The following is a 15,386-nucleotide window of genomic DNA, read 5'->3' on the forward strand; positions in this document are numbered from 1 at the left end:
CATATCATTTTAAGAGATAATAAGATACACTATCGATATTTTAGCCAAGTTCAAACAACTTGTATCAAACCTATAATAAAAAGAGGGGTTGATTGGAAAAGAAAAATAAATAAAGCTCATGGACCATGGATGTAATTTATCGTATTTATTCTAGGTGTAATTTAAGGGGATCTTTTTCTTGTATTAATTTTAGTTCCACATGGGGAAAAAGGGTCACTCTTTTGTCACATGGGGTGTACTACCCCATTATGTAAATAGGACATTATGATATCTCGTTCTCTTTCTCTTTCTCTTCTACTTAGCTATTTGTAAGGCATCAAACATATTTGTTTTTTTATATTAATCACTATCATATCTCCATATGTGAATTCTTTTTATGTTTAGATTCGATCTCCAGCATTTGATATAAAAAAATTCTAATATCTTATCAAATAATTAATTCTTAAACAACATGTTTTATATTAGGAAAAATTACAAAAATTGAGTTAAATTGAAGATTTATTTACATTTTTAACCTATTTAATCAACCTATTACATATCTACACTATGTTTGTTTGACTTTCCCATAATATCCTCACTCTTTCATCTTCCCCCTTCCCCTGTCTGGTTACGCGAAAATGGTTGCTCTCCCAGACCTTTTGATAAAATCTGCACCATTTGTCCACATCACCATGTATTTCGCTTCTTCCTGTCTTCATCTCTTGATTCTTCATCTTCTTAATCCTAGAAAATGAAGTCATGGTTCTTCATCTTCCTGTTCCTACTCGTTCATTGGTTTATTTCTTCTTGTGACCATCGAAGAAATGGTTATTCTGCGTTATTTTCATCGTTTTTCCCAGTTTATCATATTGTTATTATCGGTTTTAAGGGTGAAAGGCACGAAAAATGTAAGTATATACTGCTTTCTCTGTGTTTTTCCAGAAAATCACTTCGTGTAGTCAATGATTTTGCGAAGATCTGCGATGAGAAAGAGCCTGAAACGTGAAGATCTACTTCACGAATCGATGATTTCACGAAGTCTGCGAGTAGAACAGTTCATGATTTTTCACTCATAGACTTCACGAAATAATCGATTCGCAAAGTAGATCTTCACGTTTCAGGCCTCGCAGATTTCGCGAAATCATCGATCCGCGGAGTAAAATCATCCTCTTCCCTTCCATTTAAATTCGCATACTTCGCGAATCATCATTTCGCGAAGCCAAATCGTCCTTTTTTCTGCCTAAAATGATAAAAAAAAAATTGAAGGTGGTTGAATACATAACATCTATTTCTGGAAAGCGGCGTACTGGGGTGCCATGAGAGACATCCATCCCAAAAGGTCTGGGACTTCCACTTCAAGATTGGTCACATTTACTTTAAACTGATTCATTAGGAGATATTGTGCCAATTTTATTGTGTACCATGTGATACGTCCATCCCAAAAAGTCTGGATTTCTATAGGGTTTAGCCTTCCTGTAAAGAGAGAAATTTCCGTCCAGATTCATTACGTTTACTTTGAAATGATTTATAAGGAGTTTATTGTGGCAATCTTGTTGTAAATTTTGATAATGTTATGATTTTAATGTTGAATTATTGTGGCAATCTTGTTGTAAATTTTGATAATGTTATGATTTTAATGTTGGGATCCCTTGTTGTTGTGTCTTTTTGTTGTTATAGACCACTTCGTAAAAACTCGTTCGGACTTCGTAAATTGAGAGATCTCCGAACTGAAATTATCTAATAACCCAAAAATTATCTTCGCAGACTTCGAATAAGGTGAAATCTTCAAAGTCAAACAAGAGGAAGACATGCGCGATATAAAATTACAAACATATTAAGGGTATTTTGGGAAAGTCACACAAACATAGTCTACATATGTAATAGATTGAGTAAATGGCTTAAAAATGTAAATGGATCTCCCATTTAATCCAATTTTATAATTTTTCCTTTATATTATTCTCTCATGTTATTAATTAACTAATGTATTATTGTTAGGGATAAGGTTTAAATTTGCTCATATCATTCTCGAGAAGTATAAATTTAATCTTAATATATGAAATAATACAGTTTTAGCTCAAATTTTTCCAAGTGAGACTAATTTTTTTTTTTGTTGTTGAAAATATATCTTATATTAAAAGAAAGAACTCCAAAGTACAACAAATTCAGCAAAAGTCATCTAAGACCAAGCACTCCAATCAAAATACTGATTGCATCTAGCACCTCGCCTATAACACAATTTCCAAGTGAGACTAATTTTACCTCCTATTGGTCCAAAATAAATAAATTTTATTTTATATATATATAATGTTTGTTTGTCAATTTTAGGATATAGTTTTCATTGTATCTAGAAAATAATAATGATAAAATAAAAATAATAAATACATTCGTAAATTCATCCCAAATACGCGAGGCGTACATCTTCATACGCGGGGCGTACTCCACACATCCAAAGGCGTTTCAGGATCAGGAGCACGTTTACGCGGGGCGTGCATTTCCATACACAGGGCGTATACCGCGCATCCGAAGACGTTCCACTTCAGAGACTCGTTTACGCGAGACGTACCCTTCCATACGCCACGCGTAAATGTCATCGACAGAACGCGCAAGCTTTAGAAGCCCTGATACGCAGGGCGTAACCGACATTACGCGGGGCGTATCCTCTCTTCCGGCAGCAGTTGGAAGCAGTCAACAGCAGTTAGTGGGAGTTGAAGAAGTTAAGTTAGTTGGTGATGTGGCAAGTTAGTGGGAGAGAATTTCAAGGGGTAGTTGGTGAATAATTACCAAAATGCCACTGAATAATTACCAAAATGCCACTCCAAAATACTATAAATAGACCCCCTCCCCTTCATAAAAAAAACACACTCAATCCAACACAACAAAACCCCTTCCTAAGGTCCCTTCCAATGCTCTCTAGTTCTTAGTTCTAGTTCTTAGTTCTTAAGTCCCTTTGTTCTTAGTTCTTCAAGTTCTTTCTTTCGTTCTTCGTTTTTCTTAGCTTCGATTCCTCTTTTAGCTCTTCTTTAGCTCCAATTAAAGTTCCAATAGCCTCTTTCCAAGTTTTTCTAATTCAATTTAGTATTCCAAGTCTTTAATTTACTCAATTCCTAGCTGGAGCTCTGTTTTCAAATCGATTTTCCAGATTCGTCCAATTACTTTCAAAGCCCGATTGTGTCTATTTAAAGTCATTTTTTGCTTTCAATCCCTTCGACAAAGTTATTCCTGACGTCTTGAAGTTCAATCTAGTATATTTATTTGCCCAATTCCGTGCCCAGAAACTCTATTGACAAGCCGATCTGTCCAGCCCAAATCCTTTTAGACATTCTGTTTCCAGAATTTTCCAGATTCGTCCAGTTATTTTCAACTCCCAATTTCGTCTACTTAGCATACGTTTTAGCCTTCGATCCCTTATAGAAGTTTGTTCCTGACCTCCTGAAGTTAAATTTAGCCTATTTACTCGTCCAATTCCGTGTTTTTAAGCATCCAAACGAGCCTCCCGAAGTTGAGGGTTAAATCTGCCCCATTTGCCTACCAACGTTTTGCCATTGCCAAGATCACATACCGTACGGGCCCGACCAGCTGCAGCTCTCCGAGGACCTCGCACCAACACCAAAATTCAACATCAATCCGAGATAGCTATTGTGGCTCCGAGTTTGTTGTTGAATGTCAATTTATTTTATCGCATTTCAATTCTTCGTATTGATTTGTTTATTCTAATTCAATTGATTACCTATATGTTTAATGTAGAGATTTCTCAATTGTAATTTATTTCATTTTAATGCTTACTTTGAACATATGTATTCAAACACTTATTCATATCAATAAATATCATTTTTCCCAAAATCTCGTGTCAATTTCGCACTTTAATTTCCTTTATCTTTTCGTCTTTAATTTATCCATATTAGCTTAAATAAAAATAATATATCTCGCAAAGTTTCTATAACGGCGCGAGAGATCCAAGAGGGACTTTTTCAATCCTTGCGTCTCTCGCCAATCGTTTCGTTTAAGATTTCAAGTTTTGGCACACAATTTCACAAACGCAACCGTTTTCATAATTGAGAAATAATTTCTCTGGCACGCCCGCACCCTAACCACACGTGACAAGGTTGAAATTAGCATATTTCGAAAATATCGCTAACAATTTTTGGCACGCCCAGTGGGACATTTGTTTTAGGCTTTTGCCAAAAAATTGTGTCTATACTCGTTTTTTACGTTCTTAATCTTTTTCACACTCATTATCCCACTTTACTTTACCAAAATTTATTAGCTAACGCTAACAATTTTTGGCACGCCCAGTGGGACATTTATTTAAGCTTTGCCAAAAATTGCAAAAGCTCGTTTCTTTTCAAACCACGTATATATTTTTCATTCAGTTTTTAAACCACTTGTTTTTCATGCTTTGCTTTAATTCCATTAATAAGTGTTTATTTATTTCTTTGTTCTTTCTTTTTTCAACACTAGATTTACTAACTTAATTTCATCATTTTCACTTATAAATACTCACGGAGGATGCCTCCCAAGAAGAACACCGGGAAAGATCCAATTCCATCGGACTCCGAAGAGAGTCAAAATCAAAACCAAGACCGTAACAACGAACCCGGAATGCCCGAAGGCTTTGTGGCCGAGACTGTGAGCCATAGTCGCGATACAAACCAACAACCACCTCAAGGCCCGCCCATATTCGACTTGGCACCATTTATAGCAAATATGGAGAAGCAAATCAACCAATTTCTACATGGGTTTTCACAAACCATGAGAGAGAATAATGAAGCTATATACAGCGCAATGCAAGCTAGAGACGAGGCCATATTCAAAGCTAACAGCGAGGCGATAAACGATTCCAACAAGGTTCCGGCCCTCGAGGAGAGGATTGTCGATTTAACCGGATAAATCGGCAAAATCCCAGAGAAATGCGCCGAGCTTTTCTCACAAAAGTCAAGATCCCAAGGACCGGCAAGTAATGGAAAAGGAACGCCGATCTCAGGTGCCAGCGAAAGATATACCCCTCCACCAATCCGAGAAGAAAACCTCAGGTTCAATGAATGCGGCGATAGGATCAGCCCAGAACACGTCCAAGTCCCACCACCTCAACAACAGTTTAGGTCTCATACCGGGCCTAGTAACCATGCCGAACATTACGAGGAGAGCTATACTCGTAACTCGGGGGGCAATGGGAGAGGAAGCAGCTTTCACCTACAACGGACGATGCATACATGCGTGGAACCCACCAACAACATAGGGGAGGCCCAACGCATAAAGAACATCGTCCAAGAGATTTATGGGCTAGCCGTGAGGGAGGTGTACCGGCCCGAATTCCAAAAACCGTACCCACGGTAGTATGACCAACTCTATCCCTTACCTCACAATTTTAGAGTCCCTGATTTCACTTTATTTTCAGGAGAGGAAGGGCAATCCACCGTAGAACATGTGGCACGCTTCACCTTTCAGTGAAGTGGTTTGAGCATGGATACGAACTTCGACATGTTGCGCTTGCGACTATTCCTAGGATCACTAACGAGACCAGCGTTCTCTTGGTATGCCACTCTGCCATCAGGTTCTATTCACGTATGGGAGCAAATGGAAAGGTTTTTCCATAACCAATTCTACCGGATGGAGCCCGAAGTTTGCGTGGCGGAACTGTCCCGAATGACACAGCGACATGGGGAACCGGTTGAAAATTTTATCAACCGATTCAAAAAGATGCGACATCGATGTCGAATCAATATCCCCGAGGTCGAATTCGTAAAGATTGCCCAACGCGGACTAGAATTCGAGAACTGGAAGAAATTTCAGGGGATTGATTTTCATGATTACTATGAGATGGTGGCCAAAGTTTCGGAGTATGAGGAACTAATGAGAGAATATCATCGACGCAAGAAGAACTCGATGGGAAGCTATCAAGGGGATGTACAAACACATGAGGTAGCCATCGCCGATTTAACAAACACCGGATCTCGAACATGTCCCGTGTTGTTAAAAAATCCCAAAACCCCAGAGGTAGTCAAAAGGGTTCCAACCACCCAATATACTTTCGACGTCTCAAAGACGGAAGAGATCTTCGATTACTTGCTAAAAGAGCAGTTCATCACATTGCCTCCTAGACATGTGATCCCATCCAAAGATGAAATACGCGGACGAGATTACTGTAAGTATCACGACAACTGGAGCCATAACACTCAAGCTTGTTTTGGTTTTAGAAATGCTGTGCAGGATAGGATTAACCGCGGGATACTCCAATTCCCGGAAAAGAAGGAAAGCATGCTGATCGATGAGGACCCATTCCCGATAGCCAACATGATCAATGCCACTTCACTAGTGTGGGGGGGCAAAGGAAAGCAACGTTGCGACCTAAAAACCCGGCAGATATGGGTACCAAAAGCGACGCCATCTAAGTTGGAGGAAAGCTCAAGGCAATCGCAAAATACAAAGAAAAGAGACGTGCAACAACGACGACCACGTTTCGTGACACCTTCAAGCATATCGCCCATCAATCAATGGCAATTGAATAGCCACAAGAAGTTCCCAAGACCTCTCTCCAAAAATGCGAAAAGAAAATTAAGGAAGAGAGAGGCAGAAAAGAGGAATGATCGAAAGGAATCATCCAGCGTTAACTCTAATGACGCGAAAGGAGGAGGAAAAAACCAAGAGAAAAACCTCCAGATCCGGGTTGGAGATTTCATCATACGAATAGATTGTGCCGCTACCTCTTTAATCTTACCTTCGGATTTTAGAGGTGAAGACACCAAGAAAGAAGTCCCCAAACTCGAGCACAAAAAGCAAGAAGACACAGTACCGAAGGCATCAGGTGAAGAGGGCATGAAGAGGGTTTACTTTGACAAGCCCACTCCAAGGATGACTCGCCATATTAAACCTCTATACGTCAAGGCTCATGTAGATGGCAAACCGATCTCCAGAGTGCTCATCGACAATGGATCGGCAGTTAACATCATGCCTATGAAGATGGTCCTAGCCTTAGGAAAATCGGAGGAAGACATAATCTCGTCAGAAGTGTCGGTTTCAGCTTTCACGAGAGAAATTGCGAAGACTTACGGTGTCCTACCTTTGGAGCTCACTATTGGTTCTCACACCGACATGGCTGCTTTCTTCATAGTAAATTCAACTGCGAGCTATCAGGCGCTTTTGGGGAGAGATTGGATTCATTCCAACTCGTGCATCCCCTCATCATTACATCAACTCCTATTTTGGAAGGGAGACGATGTGGAAATTGTTCGGGCAAACGAGAAGCCGTTCGAAACTTACTCTAACGTGGTCGAAGCCAGACTCTACGAGGAATCTGTTGGCCCAATCCGAATTGGGGCCAACCACAAAGAACAATCATGTGGCGAAGAGATTAAAAATATCCTAAAACCAACGGCAATTGTGCCTCATCGAAGGCCATTCCATAACGAACCAGTAATTGAAGAAATTCCATGATTAAGACAACATCGAGAAAAGAAGCGGTAGCTTCAGCCGCTATATCAAAACTGAATGCACAACAACTAGTGGAGAAACTGTACCAAGAAAATGACATGAGGGTCTCAGAAGTCGAAACCCCCGAAGGAATAACAGAACTGAATCCTCAAGGAGAAGAAATCCAACTACAAGTTCTGAAGAGGGCAAACCCAAAGTTAGAAGATGAAGGTTCCATAGCAGTCGATCCTTTGGACGAAGTAAATCTAGGAACCGAAGAGGAACCTCGGGTTACATTTGTTAGTAACCTACTACGCCCAACGTTGAAAGAGGCCATTATCAGTTTGCTTCAGGAGTTCAAAGACTGTTTCGCTTGGAATTATGATGAAATGTCCGGGTTGAGCAAAGACGTGGTGGAACATAGACTGCCAATCAAACCGGAATTCAAACCCTTCAAGCAACCAACAAGGAGAATGAGCAAAGAAGTGGAAGGCAAGGTGAAGGAGGAGATAGAAAAACTTTTCAAAGCTAAATTCATCAGACCAGCAAAGTACGCTGTATGGCTATCTAACGTCGTGTCTGTAGTGAAAAAGAACGGTAAACTACGCGTATGCATAGATTTTCGCGATCTAAATTTGGCCACGCCAAAAGACATCTATGTATTGCCTATAGCCGACATGTTAGTAGATGTTATGTCTAAGAATGAATTAATATCTCTGTGTGATTGCTATGCGGGATATAACAAAATCCCCATCGCCGAAGAAGACATCGCAAAAATGGCATTTCGATGCCCAGGGTCAATCGGCACGTTCGAATGGGTCGTCATGCCATTCGGTTTAAAAAATGCCGACGCCACATATCAAAGAGCAATGAATGCCATTTTTCATGATTTTCTTGGCGCCTCTATGGAAGTATACATAGACGACATCGTTATCAAGTCCAAGCGAGAAGCAGAACATGTCGGTCATTTGAGGAAAAGCTTCGAACGAATGCAGAAGTATAACTTGAAGCTCAATCCTCTAAAGTGCGCCTTCGGAGTCAAAGCAGGAAACTTCCTCGGATTCTTGGTCCATCAAAGAGGGATCGAGATCGACAACCATAAGGCAAAAGCAATCAAAGAAGCACAGCCTCCGAAGAATAAAAAAGAGTTACAACGATTTTTGGGCCAAGTAAACTATTTGAGACGATTCATATCCAACTTGGCTGGAAAATCCAGAGCATTCTCAAATCTGTTGAGGCTCAAAGACGAAGAAAGTTTCAAGTGGGATGACAAGCATCAAGCGGCGTTCGAGGAAATCAAAACTTACTTGAGTAATCCACCTGTCTTGATGCCACCAAGAGAGGGCACCCCACTCAAGCTCTATATATCAGCAACCGACGAGTCAATTGGGTGTCTACTCACCCAATATAATGCAAACCGCCATGAACAAGCCATCTACTACCTAAGCCGAACATTGTTATCAGCAGAGACAAGATATAGTCCAGTTGAGAAAACGTGCTTAGCCCTCTATTTCGCTTGCACAAAGTTGAGACATTACTTGCTCAAAGCAAGAGTTTACGTGATCGCCAGCACAGACTTGATCAAATACATGCTAAACCAGCCTATCTTCTCAGGAAGAATAGGGAAATGGTCACTAGCATTGGCCGAGTTCACCTTAACATATCTCCCACAATCCTCAGTAAAGGGGAAAGCAATTGCAGATTTTGTAGCCGACCACCCAACCAGTTTCCAATATCCCGAAGAGGTAGAACTTCCAATCTATCTGACACATAAGGAGCCTTGGCAGTTAAAGTTCGATGGTTCAAGCACAGACAGCTCCAACGGAGCAGGAGTAATCATCACAGCCCCATCCGGGACTAAGACGATATTAGCTGTAAACTTGGACTTCGAATGCACGAACAATCAAGCCGAGTATGAAGCTCTGATCATTGGTTTGGAAATCTTAATTGACCTAGGAGCAAAAAAAGTCAAGATTTTCGGAGATTCACAATTGGTCATCCGGCACCTAACATGAGAATACAAATGCTCAAGTTTATCTCTGTTACCTTATTTCGCATTTGCAATCCAACTTCTGGAAATGTTTGATGAGGTCAGTTTGGAGCATATTCCAAGAAATGACAATTGGGAGGCTGACGAGTTAGCCCAAATCGCTTCTGGAATGAAAATCTCTAAAGAGACAGCATACAAAGTCGTCATCATCAGAAGACAGGGTCATCCCTCTGTGGCGGATAGAGGTGTCCAGTTCGAATCATTCGACATCGATATCAACTTAGCTCAAGATTGGAGGAAACCATTCATCGAGTACCTCAATGACCCATCCAAAAAAGTAAAATATTCACTAAGCATTCAATCTCGAAATTACATGTTGATGGCAGGTGATTTGTACCGTAAGAGCTACGACGGAATGCTACTTAAATGCCTCGGCTTCCCAAAAGCAATGGAGGTCATGAAGCAAGTCCATGAAGGCATATGCGGAGCTCATCAGTCGGGAAAGAGAATGCGGTGGCTTATTAATCGTCATGGGTATTTCTGGCCCACGATCCTACGAGATTGCATCACATATGCGAAGGGTTGCAAGAAGTGACAATTGTATGGCCAAGTCCAACGGGTGCCCTCAGAAGAATTACACTCAGTTGTGAAACCATGGCCTTTTAGAGGATGGGCTATCGATCTAATTGGGAAAATATTTCCAGCCTCATCAAAAGGCCATTGTTTCATCATAGTTGCCACCGATTACTTTTCCAAGTGGGTAGAAGCAGCACCAATGAAGCAAGTCGGCCAAGCACAAGTAATCCAGTTCATCAAAGAGAACTTAATTCATAGATTCGGAATTCCAGAATCCATTACCACGGATCAAGGAACCATGTTCACAGGCGAAGATATGAATGAGTTCGTGGAAGAATACGGGATTAAGTTGATTCATTCCACTCCATTTTATGCACAAGCGAATGGTTAAGCTGAGGCGTCCAACAAGATCCTGATCCAAATCTTGGAGAAGATGCTAGAAGACAATCCTAGGGAGTGGCATAAAGCTCTCTCAGAAACACTTTGGGCTATACGAACGTCTAAGACACGAGCAACTGGAGTGAGTCCATTTTTCCTAACGTTTGGTAATGATGCAGTGATACCTTTAGAAGTCATCGTGCCTTCATTACGAGTAATACGTCAGAATGACTTGGAGCCGGACAATTATGTGCAAGCCATGACCATGGAACTAGAAGATTTGGACTACGAAAGGCAGAAAGCGCTCGATTGCATGATGGTCCAAAAGAAAAAGGTGGAGGACGTGTACAACAAGAGAGTAAAGAAGAAAAGCTTCAAAGAGGGTGAGCTAGTATGGAAACTAATCCTACCAATCGGGACAAAAGACCGTGAGCTTGGGAAATGGTCACCCAACTGGGAAGGACCATTTCAAATCCACAAGGTGCTTCCTGGGAACGCATATTGGTTGAAGAGCTTGGGCGGAGAACCACATAGGAGATACATCAACGGCAAATATTTGAAGAAATATTTTCAAAGTATGTGGGACGTAATTAGCATAGGAACCAACGAAAGCGTCTTGCACCGCACGGAGCAACCAGCCCGCGAGATGTAGAAGAAGCGCAAATACACGCGGCGTAACACCAGAAACGCCCCGCGTAGTCATCATCAATAAGACGCTTTAGGGTCAGAGGCTCTAATACGCGGGGCGTAGCTGGACCTACGCGGGGCGTAAACCAGACGTGCATAGAAGTCATACTCCAGAAGCGCAACTACGCGCGGCGTAACACCAGAAACGCCCCGCATAGTCATCATCAATAAGACGCTTCAGGGTCAGAGGCTCCAATACGCGGAGCGTAGCTGGACCTACGCGGGGCGTAAACCAAGCACGCATGAAAGTCATACTCCAGAGGCTCAACTACGCGCGGCGTAATGCAAGTTACGCCACGCGTAGTCATCATCAATGAGACGCCCCAGGATCAGAGGCTCCTACACGCGGGGCGTATCTGGACCTACACGGGGCATACCATTCTTCTCGACACAAACAGGAAAATAGATAAACTAGCAAATATTCAAGCGGCAATCAGCTCGCAAAATAATGTCCATTTGTGCTACATACATAAACGAATGAAAGAATGAGCGTACATAGTCGCAAACATAAAACAAAAGGGAAAGCACAAGCAACCCATGAACGTATCTCACGGAAACAAACAAAAATCAGGCTTTGGGTATTTCGCCCAAGATTCATAAAGTTTGGAAGCAGCCTCTTTGTGTTGCTCGCTCTGTCGGTGCTATTCTAACATCTCGTCATAATGATTGGCCAATCGATCTTTCTCACGGCCTAGCTCTTCCTCCATCCGCGGGAAACAAGCTCTAAACCCGGAACTGGCTCTAACCATTTCCGCTTTAGACGCTCGAGCTTCAGCCACCTCCTTCTCTAAGACTAAAAGGCGCTCCTCTACAGCTGCAATCTTGGCTAGCCGCTGCCTATCCACTTCTTCAGCATCAACCAAAGCATTAAAATTCTTGCTATAGGACTCAAGCTCCGCCATGTTTGATCTAACCCGAGCTGCAAGGCCCACTGCCACATTTTTCTCAGTAACGTAGGACTGATAGCAAAACAACATATGGTTCTTGGCGGATTTCAACGGTTCAGTTTTGAAAGGATGAGCGCACGCACCCATCATGAGATCAAAATCGATCATTGCCCTTTCAATACGGGTGGGAGTCCAGGAATCAAGAGGAGAAGCAACGAGCTTACTAAGATTGGCACGAGCGTCACTCAAGGAGTCATCATTAGGCAAGGATGAATCAGCTGCAACAGTAGACGGTCCTTTCAAAAATGAAAAATCCAAGCCGGTAAAAGGATTATCAGCTTTAAGACCGACAGGGACCAACAACAAAGGACGCACAAGAGCTGATTCCTGCCATATTTCAGCAATTCAATCAATCAATCTAGAAAATTCATCTCAAGCATAGCTCATAGATAACAGATTAGCAAGATCACACAAACCTGAGACAATGGTGCAAGAACCAATCGGTTCAGGGAAGACGCAGAAGGAAGATGGGTTCGTGCCGGAAGTTGTAATGGAGTCATAGCTACCTCAGTCGAGTCCTTATCAAGGGACAAGGTGCCAAGCGAAGACGTCAAGTTCCAACGTGCCCCCAGTTGATCCAGTGTCTCATCCTCAAAACCGAAGTATAGGCCTTCGTCGGAGTCCTCTTCTTCCCTTTGTCTCACGGAAGGCCCTGCAGCAATAGCCACCCGCTCTCCCTCATCCATCATGACTGCTTTTCCTATTCCCTTGTCGTTAATGTCAAGCACATTCGGGGCTAGGAGAGTCGGATTGTTGTCTTTCCCTGAGCTACCTCTTGAATCTAAAAAAAAATAAAAAAAAAATAAAAACAAAGATATATAAATAAATATATATATATATATATATATATATATATATATATATATATCTAAATAAAACAAAAGAACTTACCAACAGGTGGGATACAATGTTGGAAAATGGTTTCCCACCAAGCATCAAACGAAGGTTGCTCCGATCCAAGCAGAAGTGGTCCCTGATCGTATCCCGCATCCAGAACCGCAGCCGCTATATCTTCATCACTAGCCCCACACCGCTGAGAAGGGGTAGGAAATGGGAGTTGCCCTGGGATAGATTGGAAAAAGCCTAACTGACGTGCCCAAAGACATGGTGCATACAAGGTCAAACCAGGGTTTGATGAGCGAGAGATTCTATTTCGGTTCACCCTATGGTGTAACCGACGTGTCGCACATACCGTCATCCACCATTCAGCACCTTCATGGGGGGCAGCAGACAAATAAGAGTGAGCCCAAGATGGTAGACATGAGTTATTCTTTTCCCAAAAAAATAAACAGCGTGTTATGAGCAGATGGCACCAAAGTACGAAGAAATCTCACAACTACACTGACAGCCAAACTCGAAGAGCTGTAGCAAAGGTCCACGCCAAGATGCCTCGAAGTCTCCATCGACGATGCGGTGGCCAAATGAAAAAAATAGATAAAAAGCCACAGCTGCAACAGCCACAAACCACCTCTAGGTTTTATGAATGGCCTATCCTCAACAGTGAGAGCTAGGCGATGGAATGTTGAGGCCAACAACATGGTGCCAAGAGCTAAACGACGACCCGAAGCCAGAGCCTTAGCAATGATCAATATTTCTGCAGTAGGCCTGAGGCCTAACGGCTCAAAGATATAATTGCTAAGCATCATCCACAGAAAATGCACATGATCCTCATCATCCAATTCCCTCTTGTCCAATTTCCTTCTGATCATTTGGACATACGTCCCGGCCTCTTTGGATCAGATAGCCTTCACTTCAGGAAACGCATTCGTCTCAACACAACTCGGGACCTCCTCTCTGATAATAGGCAACCCCGTCAAAGCCACTACATCACGTAAGGTGATAGACATGGGACCCAGCGGAAGGATCAACGAATTACACACCGGCGACCAATAATTCAGCACCCCCTCCAGTACATTCACACAAGGAGTAATTTCATGACGGGTCAGACGAATAAAATCCCTAATGCCAACTTGGTTCCAAACACTCGCATATCTCGGCTCTAGGCGATCTACAAGGTCATTCCATCCAATGTAACAGCGAGGAAATATCAGCCCTTTCTTACTTGCAGGGAATTGATAAGTTTTTCTATGGAGGGGCAATTCGGTAGAACTGCTCATGGGATATGGGGGCAAAGGGGAATTATTCGCAGCAACAGGGCTAATAGTAAAGACACTATCCTGAAATTGAAGTATAAAAATGATCAATTAAAGCCTATCGATGCTACCTTCAAACATATGATCAGGAAATTGCAAAGTTCATTGAAAATTACCTCCTGCAAGCCAAGTGTTATGCCTAAGCGAGAATCAGCGCGAATGGTGTCAGAATAGGAACACGCAACTGAGACAGACAGACACGAAATTTCAGCAATACAATCCCATTCACACATGGTAGTTCTAAAAATTCTCACATTAAATTTCAATTCAATTTATCAGCTTTTCAATGAATATAATTCTACATATACAAAAGCAAAAGAAACAGAGAAAGAAAATATAGAAGGAAAATAGCTTGCATACCCATGTTTGAAAAGATTGAGAGCTTGATTCCGAATGCTTCTTGAGCTTTGGGGAAAGAAAATGGTAGAAACAAAAATAACAAAAGAGGAAGAAGAGTTGTAGATTGATTAAGATGGAGAGAGTTCCTAGGCAATTCAAATTCTAAAAATCCTGCAGGATTCTCTCTCTATTATCTTGATAATAAAAAAAAAGATATTTAATAAAACTTCTTTTATGCATAAATTTTATTTTTGTTAATTCATTTATGCACAAAAGAGGGGGGCAATTGTTGGCCCAAAATAAATAAATTTTATTTTATATATATATAATGCTTGTTTGTCAATTTTAGGACATAGTTTTCATTGTATCTAGAAAATAATAATGATAAAATAAAAATAATAAATACATTCGTAAATTCATCCCAAATACGCGAGGCGTACATCTTCATACGTGGGGCGTACTCCACACATCCAAAGGCGTTTCAGGATCAGGAGCACGTTTACGCGGGGCGTGCATTTCCATACGCAGGGCGTATACCGCGCATCCGAAGACGTTCCACTTCAGAGACTCGTTTACGCGGGACGTACCCTTCCATACGCCACGTGTAAATGTCATCGACAGAACGCACAAGCTTTAGAAGCCCTGATACGCAGCGCGTAACCGACATTACGCGGGGCGTATCCTCTCTTCCGGCAGCAGTTGGAAGCAGTCAACAGCAGTTAGTGGGAGTTGAAGAAGTTAAGTTAGTTGGTGATGTGGCAAGTTAGTGGGAGAGAATTTCAAGGGGTAGTTGGTGAATAATTACCAAAATACCACTGAATAATTACCAAAATACCACTGAATAATTACCAAAATGCCACTCTAAAATACTATAAATAGACCCCCTCCCCTTCATAAAAAAAACACACTCAATCCAACACAACAAAACCC

This window comes from Euphorbia lathyris, chromosome 6 (assembly GCF_963576675.1).
Source record: "Euphorbia lathyris chromosome 6, ddEupLath1.1, whole genome shotgun sequence".
Taxonomy (NCBI): domain Eukaryota; kingdom Viridiplantae; phylum Streptophyta; class Magnoliopsida; order Malpighiales; family Euphorbiaceae; genus Euphorbia; species Euphorbia lathyris.